This window comes from Amblyomma mixtum, chromosome 1, assembly GCF_055824585.1.
Source record: "Amblyomma mixtum isolate Tamu chromosome 1, ASM5582458v1, whole genome shotgun sequence".
NCBI classification, from domain to species: Eukaryota; Metazoa; Arthropoda; class Arachnida; order Ixodida; family Ixodidae; genus Amblyomma; species Amblyomma mixtum.
In genome coordinates, this window is record NC_143012.1 from 239,664,347 (window position 1) to 239,684,776 (window position 20,430).

Consider the following 20,430-nt stretch of genomic DNA (forward strand, 5'->3'; position numbering starts at 1 on the left):
CCCTTTTCGGGTTCCATAGTACGATGACCTCTTCAGGGAGAGTGTTCCCAGGTCTTGGAAGTCCAGTGCGAGCTATATGGAGTTGTTTAATTCAAATTTGAATATATTGCTGCGAGAAGAATCGCCCGACTGCATGGCTTTGCTCCCACCTTCTCCCTCTCCACTGCCCCCAGAACTTGGGGGCGTGTGGCAGGACCGCTGCAGCTGTGATTTACTACCATGTCAACAGCAACTACATGAGAAAACGAGCAAAACCAGAGCCAAACCTGAGATCATCCGCTGCGAAAAAACACAGCCGCGCTCGGCGGACATTTATTGCCCTTGCATCAAGAACAATATAATGCCGCTTTACGACAACACACGGAGCGCCTGAGCACGAATCCACATAAATCACGAGATGAAGGAAGTTATTCGTCCGGTCAAAAGAGTGAATGAGCCATAATACCAAGAAAGAAATGCAGATACGCATATTTAAGGCTCACAAGGGGAGCAAGCTTTAAATTAAAACTGAGTGCTCGCATTCAAACAAGAAAAACATTTTTCTTCTCAAAAATGCGGCACGATGCAAATTAGTACACATTACTGATCATTCAAACAAGAAAAAAACACTTCGTCTGATCTTTATGGGCCATGCACAGCCTCTCTTTACGTAAGCGTCACTTAGCTAAAACATGTTTTACTCTTGTCTTGATTCTGTGGCAGAAAAAGCCGCTTAAAAATGCTGTGCCTCTCTTTTAATTCAAGTTGAGAAAGTCTGTCATATACATACGTACAAAAATCATATTTATATTTGGGCTCATCAGAAGATGGGCACGGGTCCTATGAACTTTGCTCTGCATACTTAAATGAATCTGGAGCAGAGAAAGGCGCAGTAAAGCGGCCGCACTTATCTTATGAAGCTGCATCACTCTTAATTCGTTATGTCAGACTGCCAGCCGTGATAAAAAAGTACGCAGATAAAATACATTTTAAAATCCAGCTATCAAGTACATAACTGCGGGAAGCTTGTAATTAAAAGCGTGGCTATTTGACAGTTCAGGTTTTTGATCGTTGATTATACATAGCGTAGTGAGGCAATATGAGACAACGCTGGCTATCCAGGGTGAGGAGAGAAACAACCATTCTATAAACACTGCTATGTATTATGAAAGCCGGTTGCTCTAGCAGGCTGCTGTGAGGAGCTGCGAATGAGTGCTGTGTGAGTTTGGCGGGAACAATGCCGAAAAATCAAGAAACCAACAATTAACTGCGTTGCACGCTTTGGGTGCACTAAGCCCTGCCCGCCTGCACGAATATGCCTACGAGATTCTCTCTTCTCATTAGCTTGAGGCTACATGTCCATATTAACGTCTCGTATAATGAATGGGTGTATTGAAGGTGATGCCTGGCGCAGTGGCGGATCTGGAGTACAAAATAATTTTTTGGCCAAAACGATTTTACAGGCCTCGGCTCGACAAAGCCGAAACCAGATGCGGGACAGAGGTATGAGGAGACAACTATCGGAGCCCGCGCCCTCCAGTTTTGTGCACTTCACTTGAATGTGCGAAGAGGAGAGCCAAGATATTTAGGGAAGCACGTCAGAACTTTATTCCAGCATAGCAGGGTGGTGCTGAGCTCCATGAACAAAACCAAAGCCAGATCGAACTTCCGAAGCAATTTATCTGGGCGCCAGTGAAGATGCTAAAGGGATCTATTGTGGACACAGCTTTCTGATTGCGGAACTATAAATTCAGAAAAAAAAAACAACGTGGTATTCTGATGCAAGCAGTTTCACTTAGCTAAAACAGGGAAGCCTTAGGTATTACTCTTCAGGTGAACACTCACAGAAAGCGGCGCGTGGTAAACGGCAAAAGTAGCACGACTACAGCGCGTCGCCAACTAGAGTGGGAACGCCCTGGTTTATAGCGGGAGAGCACGCGATGCGGTAAATGTTTAATAAATGTGAATTTTTTATTGTTTAATTGGCTTGTGTCATCATGCACGGTATCAAACAACGGAACGCCTAGTCCGTTCTCCCTTTAGAAACCGCAGTAAAAAAGCAGCTGGAGCTGAAGATTCTTCAAAACGCGATTTTCTTTCATACAACGCACTGTAAAATTTTGCTATATCTCTTTAAATCATTTTTAGGAAATTTAGGTGCTTTTTTAACAAATTTGAGTGAAGCGTCGAGGCGCAGCAGGTTTTTCACGTATTCCGGATATAATCTAGAACCAAACTGATGCGAAAACATCCAGTCCATTATGCTTGCAATACTTATACCATTGAACGTTGCTTCTCTCTTTTAAGTGCCACAGGCCGCAAGGCTTAGCGGTGCTAAATAGGCCTCGTCTAAAATTCCTGATAACGAAAGCTTTTGGTCCTATTTCAATACGTCAAGCGCGCCCATTCTTTACCAGGAACTTCGAACACGTAGTACATGTGTACACCTGTGCTTACGTTATAATTGCTGTCAGAAAAAAAATTCAGCTCAACTTTAAACATTGCTAGTGTGTAGGGGATATTTTCTGAACACCATGTGTACATTCAATAAATTGGCCTGCGTAATAAAGAAGATTGATGCACATGCTCTCGATAAAGCCGCGATTCTCTGACTTCGAAGATAACACACCAGAAATTGCTCCCAAGTTCTACTTGCTATGTTAATGAAGATTTTTTTATATTAAGAACAAAAACAGGTGTTTTGAAACAGTCATTGCAAGGTATTTAGACAAAGTTAAAAAATAAGTAGGACGAATTAAGCAGTTATTCATCATCATCATCATCATCGTCAGCCTGACTACACCCACTGCAGGGCAAAGGCCTCTCCCATGTCTCTCCAATTAACCCTGTCCTTTGTCAGTTGCCACCACTGTATCCCTGCAAACTTCTTAATCTCATCCGCCCACCTAACTTTCTGCCGTCCCCTGCTACGTTTGCTTTCTCTTGGAATCCACTCCGTTACCCTTAAGGACCAGCGGTTATCTTGCCTTCGCATTACATGCCCTGCCCAAGCCCATTTCTTCCTCTTGATTTCAACTAAGATGTCATTAACCCGCGTTTGTTCCCTCACCCACTCCGCCCTCTTCCGATCTCTTAACGTTACACCTATCATTTTCCTTTCCATAGCTCGCTGCGTTGTTCTTAACTTAAGCTGAACCCTCTTTGTTAGCCTCCACGTTTCTGCCCCATAGGTGAGTACCGGTAGGATACAGCTGTTGTATACTTTTCTCTTCAGGGATATTGGTAAGCTACCATTCATGATCTGAGAGAACCTACCATATGCGCTCCACCCCATTCGTATTCTTCTAGTTATTTCCCTCTCATGATCCGGATCTGCGGTCACTACCTGCCCTAAGTAGACATATTCTCTTACTACTTCCAGCACCTCGCTACCAATTGCGAACTGCTGTTCCCTTGCTAGGCTGTTGAACATTACTTTGGTTTTCTGCATGTTAATTCTTAGCCCCACCGTTCTGCTCTGCCTGTCTAACTGATTGATCATGCTTTGCAGGTCTTGTCCTGAGTGGCTTAGCAAGGCAATGTCATCAGCGAATCGCAAATTACTCAGGTATTCTCCATTAACTCTTATCCCCAACTGTTCCCATTCCAGTCCCCGGAATACCTCCTGTAAGCAGGCAGTGAAGAGCATTGGCGAGATCGTGTCTCCCTGCCTGACACCTTTCCGTATTGGAATTTTATTGCTGACTTTATGGAGAACTATAGTAGCTGTGCAGTCGCACAGCTCAGTTATTCACAGTTATTCACAAGGGCCTAAAGGGAGACGTTTGTTGCTATTATGGCATTTCTATTTAAAAGATGCCTTCACAGTAAAAAGAGAATCCTTGTATAAAATAATAAATAATTTGCACGAGCCAAGAATTCTGTTTAGTAAACAATAGAATCATTCCGTGCTTTCACCTCCATTGCCGCGCTGTTGGCCGTTTACTGACGCCGCCATGCGCCGGAATCCCTTTCGTACGTGAAGGCTGCAATTGAAAAACCAAACAAAGCGGTATAAATAATAGGCATTGCGAAATGCAGTAAAAAGCTTGGTTTATTGGTTTGGTTTATTGGGGTTTAACGTCCCAAAGAGACTCAGGCTATGAGGGACGCCGTAGTGAAGGGCTCCGGAAATTTCGACCACCTGGGGTTCTTTAACATGCACTCCCATCGCACAGTACACGGGCCTCTAGAATTTCGCCTCCATCGAAATTCAGCCGCCGTGGCCGGGATCGAACCCGCGTCTTTCGGGCCAGCAGCCGAGCGCCGTAACCACTGAGACACCGCGGCGGGTCGTAGTAAAAAGCGGCTGAGCACGCATCCTGCTGCATTTCGAAATCTAGACGCCGATGAAGGGATGAAAGTACAAATACATTCGTAAGACAGGAAGAAAGAAAGAAAAAGGGCCGACATCATTCAGTGGCACCCTTAAGGATCTTATGAGTAAAAGGAAGCGCCCGACTAATGCTTAGAGTGAAACATGCTGTCCACTCCTTCAAGCTACAATTTTAAACGTAATCCTTTCCATTGAGACTTAGAGGGCGGCGCAAGTGTCGCAATCTTATTTTTTATTCTCGTGACACACGGGCGCTTGAAAGCCTCTGTGCAATATTGATGGTGCCGGAGGCAGGAGGAAATATGAGAGGAAACTAGGGGAGGGGTTAACCTAGAAAGCAAAGTACAAGCAGGTGTCTTTTTATCATCTGCTTTAGAACATCTTGCGGACAGCAAAGTGCGCAGAAGCAGATCCCGGGAAAACGTGAGACCTTGGTCCCCCATGGTGTACGCTTGCTGCAGTATATCGTTGAATAGGTCCAGGTGACCGAGCCGTACCTCTTTCCCTTCCTCCCTCCTCTAGCCTGATTTTTAGGTTTAGCTTTTCTGCTTTCATTTTTTTGGCTTATCTTTTTTTTTTTACCCAACAACTTCAAAGCTCCCCTCTAATTTGCTTGCAGCGGGTTCTATCGTACTACTAACACAACGAGTACTACTAACACACCGAGCGGTCGAAGAAACATGACTTCTTTCGAGTGCTGCAGCAGCTGTAGTTATGCTTATTTGGTTACGTTGCTCTCCTAAATAATAAGCTCGCTCCGCGCACGCTCATTCGGGCCCACTGCCCAATCCCAGCACTGAAGTGCAATCAGCACTGTCAGACTCATTTTTCTTTTCACATTCGCGTCTACGCAAGCGCCGCCAATCGGATTTACAATCATTACTCTCATTTGGTGATTGTGGTAGCGTTAAAAGTTCCGTGTAACATAAACTCCAGTGCTGTGGTCGTCAACGTTGTCGGTGCCGTTAGCCATGAAAGAAGAATCGCATGCAATCAAGAACTAATAAAATTGAGCTGAAACTAAACCTAACTTAGGTTTGGGGGAGAATCGTCGGGTCCTGAGTACGACAGGCCTCGAAAGCTTGTTGGTCCAAGCTGAATAAAGGTGTACTTTGAGAAAAAAAAAATGAAGGGGACACTTAAGCTCCGCCGTAAGCATATGACAAGATAGCGGAGTGGGTTAGTTTCCCGTATATGCAGGTCACTCTTTACTTTACATCCATAGATCGCAGGGAGTCCTCGTACCTCTCCTGGCGCAGTGGTGCAGCGGTTAAGCGATGCGCCACTGCCCTGGCAGGTGGCTGCAGTTGGCACAGGTTTGCCTCGTGCAACACAGGTTTCTCTTCCTGAGCGACCAATCATTAACTGCCACCGGCCACTGTGGTTAGTTTGCTCATTGTCCGGTTGGCAGGTTGTGATGATGAGACCCCAAGGTCACGTGGCCTGGGTGGCCCATCTGCTTCCTAGGTTGCTCTCTGGTAACCATCAGCCAGAGTCATGCTCGTGATCTTTCGCTCACAACACCGACCTCGGATTTTTTGCGTAACTAGGCCTTTAACTCTAGCGCGTTAAAATTGCGTTGTAGTCTTTGACTTGGTGAGGTGTCTACGAGACATGTGCTGATATCTACATCAAAAATTATAAATATCTTATTTAGAAATTACATAACTGAGTAGGCGATCCGAACGGGACCTGATAAAGCTGCCGCCTTCTACACTGAGAGGTGAAGACTGAGCGCTCCCAACTTTTCTCTTGCAGTGCTTGGCTGGTCCAAAAGCTTCCAAATGCAGCAAGAAGATCGGGTTTGATCTTCTGTTTTCCACTTTTGTTCTAGCCCTTTTGTACGTTCCTCGGAAGAGGTGACATTTTGCTTCAGGGCGTAGCCAGCAATTTCCAGACAACAGTACAGAGCCGACAGCAGTTCGGCCGTGCCGATGCTTCCCCGCAGTTTCACGCGCCTGGAGGCGACAAGTAATTCCGCTCCGTGTGAAACTGAGCGCTGCCTCAAGGCCTGCCCCTGCTTCTTGCGTGACGTGACCACTGCCAATAGATTTGGTGCACGATGCGGTGTCCGCTGAAACCAGTGATCGGCTGATGTGTGCCTTTGAGGGCGAAGTGATATGCTTTGCATCTCTGTTCTGTCTTTTGTATATATATTTTTTTCTGAGGTTATCCTAGACATGACTTTAGAAGAGAAGACAGCGCACCCGGCCGCGGCACATAAAACGTCAGGCGCTCACTTCAAGAATTCCTTAACTCACAAACAAGAGTAGGCTTTTGTTCGTTTGCTTGCTCGTTTATTTGTTTGTTTGCTTCTCTGGTTGCTTATATTGACGTTTGCTTGTTTTCATGTTCGCTTGCTTCTTTGTATGATTGTTTGAATGCTTGTTTGTTTTTCACTTGCTTGCGACACACTTGCTTGCGACACACTTGCTTGCTTGCGGCGCAAAAAAGCTGTAAGGCCCAGCAGTACTTAAAAGAAAAATTAGTCTTGCTTCACGGTTCGAACCCGAAACTGCAGTATCACCGAAGCAGTCGTTCTGTGCCAATTGAGCTAACTGGCGTTGCGCTACCCGTCTGGGTTAGCTGATTTGATGGAGTGACTGCCCTAGCAAAGCGATGGTCCCGGGTTCAAACCCCGGACCAGGAAGAAGTTTTATTTAAGTGCAGTTTTTGTGGCAGCTGTATGCCTTGTTTTTGTCGCCGTATGGTTGCGCTTGGATACATGCTGAAGAGTATTTACTCCCTTATTACAAATATACTCCACTTCGGAGGATTCCTGTAAAGCACTGAGCCATTTAATTGCTTTACTATACAAGCGCACAACACGCTTCATTAAAGAAGCTTAGTTTTCCGAGAGTTGCACGTATTTTCTTTAAGAGCGCTGTTCATTAAGCTATGCTCCTGTGTACTAATACCTGTGCTTGTTTTTAATATAGAACAAGTGATTACACAGTTAACGCCTCTTCGAGTTTACATTACATGCAGCTTCTGATGCAGGTTACATACATTGGTAGTATTAGAAATACAGCGTGAAATAGACGCCCTGCTTGAAAGGAGAAATGAGAGTCGGCATTAAATGGCGCCGCACCCTGCGTTCGTATGCCTTCGCCCAGGCAGCAAACAAATACAGTTACAACATCGCCTAAACTTTCCAGTATTGTAGTGCCTGGCTGAAGGCGCACAAAAGGCAGCTGTGTGTTTTTTTCGGGACAAAGCGTCGGATGAATACCTTCCACATTTTTTGCAATTAGTACTCCGGCAAGGGAGGCGCATTAAATACACACTCGCGAGTGGAATGACTCAGTGAGCAACACGAACGATAAACCCTTTATTTGATTATTGGCAACGTGTGATTTGAATGGGGAAAAAAAATTTATTCAGGTCGCTTGCAAGGGCGAGTTTATGGCGCGCCACGCTGGAAGACTTGAAGTTAGAAGTATTTTTCATTTGATGAGTAGAAACCCATCTATAACTAAAAAGAAATGGATCACATCTCTTCTTTTTGAAGAGAACTGCCATGTTACTGCAGGCTATATACTGCTATCTCTTTAGGTACTTCTCTCACCGTTTTGGACACTGGTCTTTTTCGAGATGGCTGCTCATTAAGATTAAAACTTTCTCAGGTTTGCTCTTCATTGCTTGCACGAATTCTCGCACGCTGATAACACTTATGTGCCAGCACTACGTGCTTTAACTCTCATTTTCACTTTTTTATTGCATAGCAGCTACCGCTAATTACTGGTCCCGGGAAGCCATGTGCAGTGCGCCATTAAATCCGGGCTAATTACCCCACGCTGTGTTTATGCGCTGCTTTGTTTCAGCGCATTTAATCAGTAATGCACCAAAAAGCCAACACAACATGGACACTAAGTGCTTCTTAAGGATAATTACCTCTTCACTGCTTTACTTTCATTTGGAGTCGCCGGGTCATGTGTCACCGATACAACATAGAACATCGTCGCAAACCTTATAATCTGAGCTATTCGCGAAGTTTCAAGCAAAACGAAACGTGAATTAGGCCCTTCTACTTCAGGAAACAGATCTGCTCATTTATGTTAGGGAAAAATCTGTCGAAATTATTCCCGTTAGCAATATACCCTAAGTATAAGGGGGGGGGGGGGGGGTTGATGCGAAAATAATGTCAGTGACCATGCGGACAAGAAAGAAAGGTTAAATAAATAATAAAGAGAAACAAAGCTTTCAGTATTGTAAGGTGAGCTTCAAGGTGAAGAAAGGAAAGAATATTACAGGGACATATAAAAATATAAACCTTGATCAACACTGCTTAGAGAAAAAAACGTATTAAGTGGAAATGCCGCAAATTTTTTATTCTTCCCTTGTTACTTTATTCGATCAACATGAAATATATGAAGGCTATTAACTGAGACTGCCAGTTTTAGATTGAAAGAAAACTTTGTGAGCGAGAGCTATACTTGTACATTTCATTTTTGTGGGACCTGCCTTTTATAGTGAGCTGCCTTGCTTTATACGCGTTCGCTGATATGAGTTTTATGAGGACTTGTGTGTGTGTGCGTGCGCATGATCGGTTATCAATTCCTACTGTTGTAATGAGATGCGTAGGGTTCCCCATCCGCAAAGAAGCCAGCCAAGCGACAGTGGTAGCAACCACCTCTGGTTTTGTTTTTTTCTCTTCACGGCTGGCAAGGGAGATGGAGGGAGGGCGTCTGCATTATATAAAACTGCAGCTGCCGGATATTTCCTTCTCTGCACTTTATTCTTGCACTGCATTCGAAAGCATACGTCATCGGAGCCACTACCTGAGGCGATTTGCAAAATGTTGCGTAGATTTGTGCCATCATTGTCAGAGAGGGAATGATAGGTAGCGACATTCATATGCGGGTGTTCACTACCGGGCCCGACGCTCTAAAGAAGGTTTGGAAAGACGGGCTTTGTGGATGTGTTACATCACCCATTCAAATACAGTGCTCGCGCTGGTTGCCTAAAAGGCAAGACCAGCCCGCCCCGTGATGTTATACTTCCCGGTGGATATCAGTATAGCACTGACGTACCGAAGAGAGTTTGGTGTGTAAGTGTAAGTGTAGGTGTAAGTGTAAGTGTAAGTGTAAGTGTAAGTGTAAGTGTAAGTGTAAGTGTAAGTGTAAGTGTAAGTGTAAGTGTAAGTGTAAGTGTAAGTGTAAGTGTAAGTGTAATTGGTATAATAAAATGTGCTTAGTGCTTGAACCGGCGCCGCGGCCCAGCAATATGGCATAGAGAATTCCCAATAAATTTTTCGTCAGTATCCAAAGGAAAATATGGCGTTAAGTGGGCGACTAATAGCCGTTTATCGCTGAGTAAACTGCACAGCAGCTGCCCTTGCATGTTCACAACGAAGGGGTGTTTGACTTATCACATTTATTTCCAAACATTAATGAGGGTTTGCAGAGCCGGTAATCAGTCGAGCCCTTCTTCACTCAACGTAGCGATGAAAAGTATTTGTGTCTAACGAAATCCTCTCCTCTCGTAGCTGAACCGGTTTTATCCGCGCAGGTATTACAAAACTGACGTGAAAGAAAGACTTCTTTCATATGTCATTGTATTGATTATTGACAGATTAGTCCTACGGATTATTCAATAAAAGCCACGCTCCCAAGTTATGTGTTCTCAATTCGCCTTCGGAATGAATTGGCGCAAGGCTCACACAGAGTAGCGGAGACTCTATGCCATTTGAAAATAATTAATTTTAAAATTTGGCTTCTAAGTATTTTATTACCTTCCAGAAATTAACCTTCCCATTAAACCAATTTTACCATCTTCTTTTGTAGAAACCTGAATAACTGAAAGATTTCTTTTTGCGCCAGTTTTGCAATAACATTAAACACCTGCCTTCAGATGCAGCAATTACGGTAATTAAGCAGGTGCGTCTTTGTCACATTATTGTTGGCAGCTGGAAATGAGAGCGCGAAGCGGAAGTAACACTCCATTTTTCTGTCATTCTAAGTATAGCTCCTCAAGTCTGCTTTCTTTCTCGTGCAAACTGGAAAAACAGCTACTAAAAGCAATGCGCTGCGATTTTTCTGCATGGTAGGAAAGTATGTTATAACAGGAGTGAAGAATTTGTAGGAGGTATATTGGTCACGTTTTACGGGCTTCAAACGTGAGCAGGTAAGAAGGCTTGAGCAAAGATTGCATACATTAGTTCTTAACAGCCTGAGCCTTGTGGTGAGCAAATAAACGCAATGCCACGTGCCCATGTATGCTAATGCTCCAGATGACGGCCAACGCTTCTGAGAGTTATCCTGTGGAAGAAGACACTCTACATTTAAGAGCGTTAGCCCTTACTATTTGTCGAGGCCGCACCTTTCTGCGGTGGAGACCAAAGTGACCAAAACAGTAACCACCCTTGATCACATAGCAACAGTGGGCTCATAGCGCCTCTATTGATACCTATACTTTCGATCCCTTATATATGTGCCAGTATAGCCACCACCGAAGTGGGACCCTTCCGGGGCCACTATTTGCATCAAATTGGGGGGGCCACCAGTTTGATGCAGAATGATCGAAGTGGTGCCAAGTGACTTGGCAAGTTCGTGAGGATAAAATTACTAATGGAGATGAAGCCCAAAATATCTCTGGGATTCGTAACGATGACCTTTAAGCCCCCAAACCATCCATTCCGAGGACCTTCAGACGGCCATTATGGCAGACCCCTTTGTCGCATGGAGTTTAGAATGGTTTCAAACGATTCGTCGAGGAAATACAGGGGATAGGGTGACGGTGGCAGTAAATTACAATAGTAGTGCAAAATCCATGAGGCGGATGGCGCTGCTGGTGTCTTAAAAGGAATGTTTCCGGAAAGGAAACATCCGCGGATATTTCGAATTAGTATTTTTGATGTTCGCTGATCACACTGATGTAAACACCTGAAGCGCCCGAGGCTGACGCTGTTAAGTAGAACACTAGGTAAGTGTTGGCGGAGAATTTTTACTCGATTGTCAAGATGAAGATGCGAAAATTTCGCTCTGCACTAGCCTTATATCTTCGTAATGAGTTCGCGCGCCTTGGCTTTTATCTGCAGAGCATTAGTGATTAGCGTGCCACGGAAACGAGGCGCCGAGACTCGTTCAACTCCCAAATAACGAAATAAGATCAGCAGCTATTCTGCGCTCTTAGTGCCTATAGCCTCCTTAATGGTTCAGTCATCGCGCACAAGTGTCAGACCAACCTTTTTCTGATGACAGGATAACTACAGTCTAATGAGACAGAGAGGTGACGTTCCATTGTCCACTGTGAAGTCTCACGCGTAGCCTCCACCAGCAAAGAGAAAAAGAAGCGGGCAGTACCCTTTCTTGGCGTCTTTGCATTCACACTGTCGCACACACGATGCTCTCTATCTCATGCACACGAAGAAATCAATTTTGGAGACGGGGAAAGAATGAAGCAAAAAGCGTTTGCGCAGAGAGCTTGTCACGAACACACTGGCCTTGTCCTGGCAAATGGTGCTCAGGGTAGCCTAAGCTGCGTTCCTTATTCTATCTTGCGCATCATTCTTGTTCTCATTCTTCGCTGTCGCCTCCCTGACCCTCGTCGCTAGCAACTTGACATCGGTGGCATGTCCGTGGCTGCTCGCTGTCCAATTTTGTTCCACCCCTCCTGTCTTGGGGAAAATGTTCGAGGTGCATTGGCCATGCTTCGTGCCACAGGCTGTTTCCGGCGCTTGCGGACGCGTTTCTTTTTCCTTTTCCTTTTCTTTCCCAATCTCCTTTCTGCTCTGACTTGTCGGCTTTCGAGAAAAGGCGCATATTTTACTTCGCTTAAAACAGAGTAGCACTTTTTGGATCTAAGCTCTCGATTTGCCGTCAGGAGAGATCCTTGTATGCACATTTTTTCCGCCTTCTTTCGAAGTTTATAAGCTTTGCAAAGCTAAATACTAGCCGAACTGCAGTCTGGGAATCTGCACTGTTTAGAAGCGCCCTTAATATTAGCCAGATTTACGGGCTTCTGTTTGGCATGAATTTTGTAGAAAAGGCCTAAATGGCTCCTCACGTTAAATCTGTATTCAGAGAGTGAGAGTACCTGAACGGAGAAGCAAAGAAACACATTGAACTGCGTGATGTAATGTCATGCCAAAGTCAGTAAAGACCTTTGCAGAATGCCAAGGTAAATATAATTCCGACAGGAATTGAGCGCAAAATCAGCACTAAAGGATTTTCATGAACACTAATAGAAAATGAACTAACAGATATGCTAACTAGAGTTCACATTAATGAGTAGAGCTCTAAACAACTGAAAGTATGCGTTGGCTCGGAACTTTCTAATGTTTTCGTTTATTTTCCCTCTTTGGAACCATTGGCTGTACTGTCCTCAGTTTAAAGAGAAGACGCGAGCGAACCTATTTACCCCTCAGGACTCCGTCCTCTCACCTTTCCTTTCCAACTCGACCATGATCTCCCTCGCGAATAAACTCACTAGAATGCCAGACCTCCGGCCCACCCTCTATGACGATATGCTGTGGACCACCCACGGATTTCATGATGACATAGAGGACACACTAAAAACCGCCGCCAGATCCCACAAGAACACGCCCGAAGCACTGGACTCTTGTGCTCCCCAAAGCCTCTTAATCCTCCACCCCACAACCCCTAACTGTCACACTACGCCCATAACCGTTGCTCTGGACGATCACTCCATCCCGAAGGTGGACATGCCGCCGCGGTGGCTCAGTGGCTATGGTGCTCGGCTGCTGACCCAAAAGACGCGGGTTCGATCCCGGCCGCGGCGGCTAGAATTTCTTTGGAGGAGAAATTCTTGAGGCCCGTGTACTGTGCGATGTCAGTGCACGTTAAAGAACCCCAGGTGGTCGAAATTTCCGGAGCCCTTCACTACGGCGTCTCTCATAGCCTTAGTCGCTTTGGGACGTTAAACCCCACAAAACACAAAACCAAACCGAAGGTGGACACTTTCCGGCTCCTGGGCCTTCATATCTAAAACGATGGTAGAAACCACCTTACCATAAAGAAATCTAAGCAAGTGACAGGTGCGATCTCGCACCTCATCCGCATAGTTTCTGGCCACCATAAGGGCATGAAGGAGCATGACCTATGTCGTCTCGTTCACGCCTTTATCCTCAGCCAGTTTCTATACACGCTTCCGTACCTCGCATTTGGCGTCGAGGAGATCTCCACTTTGGACGAGACAGACCCACTATATGCCATTAACACAGACTACCACCGGACGCTACATCCTCAACACTCTCGGCATTCACGTCCCGGCTACCGAACCCACATTCCTCGCCATTCCACGCCTTTTCCACTCTACCCTCCTCGTGAAACCCTTTCCGAGAAACACCCATCCGCAACATCACGGACATGCCGCCGAGCGAGGGCAAATGCTCTCCACAAATATTACGGGGTCGAGGAGTATGCCGTGAAGGTGGACGTGGCATGCTCGGGTGAGGAAGCGGCGGCAGCCGTGGTGGGCCATACCTTTCAATCTCTTGCTCTCATCCTTCCCCTCGGTTTCCTCCTCAGAAGTGGCTGAGGAAGCAGCCATCGTCCTTGCGATTGTCCACACTGAAGCCCGTTACATTATTACAGATTCCAAAACTGCAATGTTAAATTTCGCGCGCGGGCGAGTTCAAGTACCTGCTATTTGTTTAATGGTCTTGTCCGGTGCCAACCCTCCCTGCCACGTGGAGCTGCTCTGGGCGCCTGCGCACTCGGGGAACCCCGGCAACGAGGCTGCCGATAGCTTAGCCCGAGATCTGATGCACCGGGCACAGGCGGACCCAAACGTCGGAGTTCTAAACATATTGATTATCTTTTATAACACTGTGGCGAAGGGAAAGCGCGAACTGAGCCCACTTGATTCATGTGGACTCGATGCAAGCAAACCTATGCAGCGCAGCTAATTTAAATGATAATTATAATTTAAGCAGGTGTCGTTATTATCAAGCGAAAAGAGCTAGTTACACGTCTAGGATGTTTTCTTATTGCTCCGAAAATGCACTAAATTTCGATACTGCAACCTTACGCATACATATTTAATATTTTACTTGCCAATGCTCCTCGAAAACTAGAACAAAAGAAACGCAAGTTTTTGTTTCCTTTCGCCATCTTCTTTTCGAAATATTTTGGCATGTCTTTGTTAGAATAACATTTCTGTCACTGCTGTGCGTCTCGCTTTGCTGTCTAATTTCTAAACGCAGGTTTCATCTACGAGCGACATGCTATGTTCTCGTTTGTAGTTGACGGTTTTCGGATAAGTCCGTACTATGTTTGAGTTTTAATACGGTGTGCTGGCTGTATGACAGTCTATTTCATCTTGCCTTCCTGTGTTTTTTACTCTCCCATGGTACTCGTTTGTTTTAGGATTAGGATTCGTTGTACTGTATTTTTTGTTTGTAGTGATCTTTTTATTGTTGGGTTCTTTTTGCCATTTCTTATATCGTGTCGTCTGCATGAAACTGTAATTTTCCCGTGTACTCCCACAATAGTGCACCCAACGGGCGCTGTCGGCATCAGAAAAATTAAATAAATAAAAATAAAATGCATACGGGTTCCTAATTTCTGTTCTGTTATACTGTGTAAAGGTCGTCGAAAACATGACAACTACAATATTTATTATCAACACCAAATCAAATAAAAAAAGTTATTTTATTCCATTGCATTTCTAGCGGAGACGACTGCAGCCTTATGCAGCCTCTGGAGGCCCCTGTGTCTTGTTAAAAAATTTTAAATGCTACTGGTAAACAAAATTATTTTGAGCCTTTTCGCTTCGGAGTGTCTGTGGAGGCCTTCCGCAAAAAAAAAGAAACGTTGCTATAAAAAAAAAAACAGGAGTAGTAGCGAAAAGTAGTTGGTGATTTCGTGGAAGAATAGTAATAAACTAGTCTGTGTCTTTCACTGGCACGGAACTTCATGTAAATGTACGTTTTTTGAAAAATTGTCGCTTGGCAATACCAAATTGAAAGGCACGCGATAATCGTATGTTAGAGTCCTCCGTATTACACCAGTTGGCACAAATGCTATACTACTCTGTCTATTAAATATGTGAGCACAGGTTCAAGGATATTTTGGATCCCACCCTGCTACGTTCATTGCCTGAGAGGCGTGTCGAAGCGTTTGGGGCGTCTCACGACAACGGCTCCCACCCACTGACAGCAAAGATTGCGATTGCACCCCCCAAACTTGTACCCGTCCTTAAGACGACGAAGGAAACCGACGCGCGTGCTGACGGTGGTCACATGATCATTGAATGGAGCCACGCGTGGATACTTGCGGGACGTCAGCATCATAGCTTTGCTATAAATATATTGCTCAGACATGCTTTCCTGCATACCATGGCTTTTGACCGCTGTATGTGATATAGCCCTCACGGTGCAAGAAAGCACTATACAGGCATAATGATTTCTCTATAATTTGCGAAGACGTGGCAGACAAGGCTGCCTCCACATAGGAAGTGAAGAAAGAAATTCGCACTGCACAGATGATAAAAGCTGTTTCAAACCACATTGGCATTCTGTATATGAAAAACATCAATGTTCAAAAACGGCACACGGGGGAAAAAAAACAACAATTGCGGTTATTTTAGAAAGCGTATGTGATTCGTCAATAAGAATATTTGTCTGAAACATTTCTTGACAACGCGATGTTTAGCGGTTAAGGGCACCATAGGCAGCTAGATTTCTTCTCTAATACGAGATTTTGGGCACGTTTCTGTCGGTTTTATTTCTTTGTCAATTCAGACTTTGCATGGGAAATTTGGCGTATGGAATGCTGCAGGAGAAAATAAATTCATAGAATCCCTCATTTTCAATTCTTGCGAGTAAGAAAAGCTTTGCTTGAGCTTCTGAATGCGTTTATGTTCTGTCTACATGTGCGTCAAATTCGTTACGTTCCAGAGTTTCTCGACACCTAGAGACTACTCCGCACATACATGTGGCTACTAAAGGAGTTTGTTGGCATGTCGGTCTTTCTTGAGCGCTGCGCAGACATCAAATTTTCCACACAAAAAAATCAAAACAACCTGCTTTCTAACCTACAATGTAATTTTCTGATGCTTAGCCGGAAATACCACCTAAAAAAGAAAGCAAGTTTAACGGGGTCCACCCTAATAAAGTGACCATTTTTTCATGCACGGCAGTAGACAAATGTTTGCTTCACCACATTTCTTCGCTAGCTGCGATAAGGCAAAAATAAAATCTAATATCAATATAATATTGCTCATGTGACTCAAAGCGCATATTTTACTCTTGCGTCTTCAAGAAACTTTCGCAAGACTTGCGTGATACGTTCCAAAAAAAAGGAAATGGCAGAGCCTGATTTAAACCACCAGAGGCTTCCGAATGCACAATGCATCCTATATATCAGCAACAAGTGTAAAAAGACGGGGAATTCAAAAACAAGAAAGACATGGACGTAAATGTGGTTTCGGTCCGACCCGTGTTATCGGACACAATCCTTGGCTCTTCTGTCACAGCTTTCTTAATAAATTGTGTAGAAGCGAGCCTATGAGTGTAGTCGCGCTCCCTTGTAGCCTTTGTGTTTTCACTCATGTAGTGTTGTAGCGGCAGAAGCCTGGCACAAAATGATGCTGCACCTTACATTAGCTCGCAACAAAACTCCTTCTGCGACCTGTGATGATTTCTTGAAGCTTACTAGCACTGTTTTAAACGTCCACTTCGCTTGAGGACCATTTCTCGCTGGTGCGCTGAATACAGAAAAGGCTCATCAGGCTTATAACTTGGGGGTGGACATTTGGGGTATCTTTATGAAAGTATTACAGCAATGGGGACAATGGGCAGGAACAGACTGGCGCATAGCAACCAAGTCGCGCTGAATGTCGAGGTGAAGTAGAGGTTTGGTTTTTCATCTAGACGATCACTCTTTCTCAAGAGCTTTGTACAGTTTGTTTTAAAAAATGTGGGTCTTACTGCTCGAAAATATAATGAACTTTTCTGCTTTAGTTTGGCCGGAACCAGCGGCACGTGGTGATTGTCCCAGTTCTTTCAAGGCAATACTTACTCGTGGAATGAAGTAACGAAAGTATTAGTGCGGTTTCAGCTACCTGAATATGTTTGGGGACTCACCTTTGAATATACACGGCAATGTCGCCACCTAAATGGTATGATTATAGGTTTACGATAAGACCAGGCTAACACCAGAAGACCGCCAGTTAGGCAAATCCGTCATCCTCCTTCCTTTCACCAATTGGCTTGCAAGCTTTCTATTGACGGGTATGTCGTTGTTATTGCGTATTCTGTTTTCGAATGAGCTACTGGTGTTTGGATTGAACCCCAATATATCAATTTTGTATAGATTTGCTTTACATTGCTTTCATTTCGAGTCCTATGTTTGATAATTTGTGCCAAGGGAATCAATAACCGAAGCATGCGACTTGCAGTGATTTGTTCTTCGTATTGCGCTAACTTCCAGACGGCGCTTGCCTCAGGAGGAAGCTAGAGCTAGACGTACAATTCGTTTCTTCCCAGACGAATTCGTTCTGAGTCGATAGCACTTACGCGATCCCTGAAAACGAATGTGAAAAACGATGATACAGCTACAAAATGAAGAAAAGTCGCCTGCTTTTCGGGTCGCGGAGAAGTCGCTGGGAGATATTGGAAGGTACTTCCTGGCAGAATATTGTCTTTTTCGGAAGTTAAACAGCTACGGGATTCGAAACGGAACTCATTCCGTTCGCTACGCAGTAAGCTATGCAGCTCACTTTGTATTTTCGTCGTTCCTCCACACGTGCATCAGACTTGATAGGAGGATGCTACTGCCTCGAGATCAAACAAACTCAGACCAGTTCTATGCTACTTGTGCCTACGGAAGTGTGTGGAAGCGCCCAAGCAGGCAGGGTGAGTTTTGTGGACTTATTTCTCTCGACTAAGGTCACCTCATTTCTTTGAAACATCCAAGAGATAAACACGGAATTGTTTTTGCGTAGAAAACCACAGTTAAATCAGGAAACGTGTGGTTGTTTCCTTCATAGAGTCATCTCCTGACAGCTCTGCTGTTTAGCCGAAGTTAGTGTAAAATTCGAACCTATATGAGGAAAGCTTCGAGCGGTTTTGGAATGATACAAACGGCAACCGGTAAGGTAGGCTTGGTCTACGAGTGACACGTGCAAGCAGTTTACGAAAAGGGTCAAGAACCATAAACTGTGTAAATTTGACTAAAAGCCGAGCTAGAGTTTGGGATGTTCCCCTGAACTTAGGAGCTGGTAACTTAAAAAAATTAAAATCGGCAAAGAGAGACAGCGGTCTCGTGCGTGTAAATTTGCATGCAAATTACGCTCACCTGGGAGAGGCCAGGTTACAACAGCTGCCTGATGCTGTCATTATTATCAGCTTCCAACAGGCACCGCCTTGCAGTATGAGCTCTTTAAGGAGAGTTCAGACGTCAGCATTAGGAGTGTATGGCAGTGGCCAACCACGCAGTATTGCTGAGAAAACAAGTCAGAAGAGAATCATTTGAGCTCTTCTGCCCTTCGGTTTTCAGTTCGTCGTATGTGGTGTCCTCAGGCATTTGTAAAGAAAGATTCAAGATTTTTGATGCAACTAATAGAATAAAAAAAGGACCGGTTACTAGGATTATGAACAGTCGTGCCCAGTCGCAGTAACAGCGATAGCGAAGAAGAAACATAGTCATGGCGCCATATACAGAGTTAGGCTGTGCTATGCAGTAAAGTATTTTGCTAGTAATGTAGTTAGCAAATGAACTAAAAAAAGGGCAGTGACTTAGCACAACTAGGCCAGGATATAAGTAGCAAAAGCAGTTTCGTCTACTGACATTTCACGCCGTCGCTGTCGTTCAGCACCTTGGCGCCGTCTCTTCGCGAGGCGTTCCTCGGCTGCCTGCTTAGCCTTTCTCGCCTCGTTTTCACACTGTCGGCCGGCGTTGTGCCACGCGACGACTTCTGGATCGGAATTCTCAATTTCACGCAGCCTGTTCTGCTGCCGTGACGAGCACGGCCGCTCTCTTTCTTCCATGGTGCGCGTCTGAGGAGCAAGCGCATCACTTTCGGCTTATATCCCAGCTGCGAGGCATGACTCTGCGCATGCGCAGTGCAGATGCTGTGGCGCCATGGTTGCTATGGTACTGGTTGGCATGGTAACGGCGCATGCCTAGTAGTGGCCTTGGGCAGGCACCGCAAAATGCGCTTCTGCTAGCCTAGTGTCGCTTTCGAGTAAGGGCGGCACGACCCAAAAAAGCAAAGTCTCTTACCTCACTACAGATGATGTGTCACTGGCAAAACAAACATAACAGCGAGAGAAACTCTACTGCTTGCGCCCAGTTCCCGCTTCCAGCCCGCGTGAGCTGCACAAACACACATCGGCAGGAATTGCGCTAGCCGGGGTAATGTGCAGAATTTTGCCGCGGATAATGTGCAGAATTGTGTAATGTGCAGCGTGTCAAGCGTGTCTGTGTTATCGTGACTATATCGCCGGATAGTGCAACGGACTCTGACAATGTGTATAGTGGTATTCGGCAGCGCCATCCGGCATTGGCATCTTGAGCGTTGACGAAACGAAAGCTGATCCAGAGCTCGGGTCGCGATTAGTGCCGCGTTCAAAGAACACAGCTTTTCGTGAGTGTGAGAGCAAAGGAGGGCATTGTGAAATGGCTTGGGAGGAGGGAAAGGAGTGGGAAAGGTGAACGCTGCAACCTATCTTAACTGCATTGCAGCCATATGAGCTGAGGTGTGCAAGGGGAGGAGAGATCGAAGGCAGGCAGTTCTGGCGAGTGTGAGAGGTTAAAGCATCGAAAAGAACCGACCTATTTCTTCACGGGAACGGAATCTTAGGAGACGACGATGTCACAGGCGTCTTAGTAGAGAACATCCGCCCACCGACCAGCAATGCCGGATGTAGGAACTGCCTTAAGCGTTCCTTTATTACTGATTGGGCATAGTTGTATGCATACTTTGATGAGTACAGAAACCAAGAACAGAGTGTGAAATGGCGTGCAGAATGGCGTTGAAGCGCGTAGTGCTGGGGCCGTTCTACGCTCGCAAATCGGAGCCAGTAATATGTCATGCGTATTCACCTGAATGTGACTTGCTGGGTGTGAAACAAGGAGAAAAACGCATGATTGCAACCCGAGGGTCGTCATTGTGAGCGCGTAAAGAAAAAAACACGAAAGAACAGG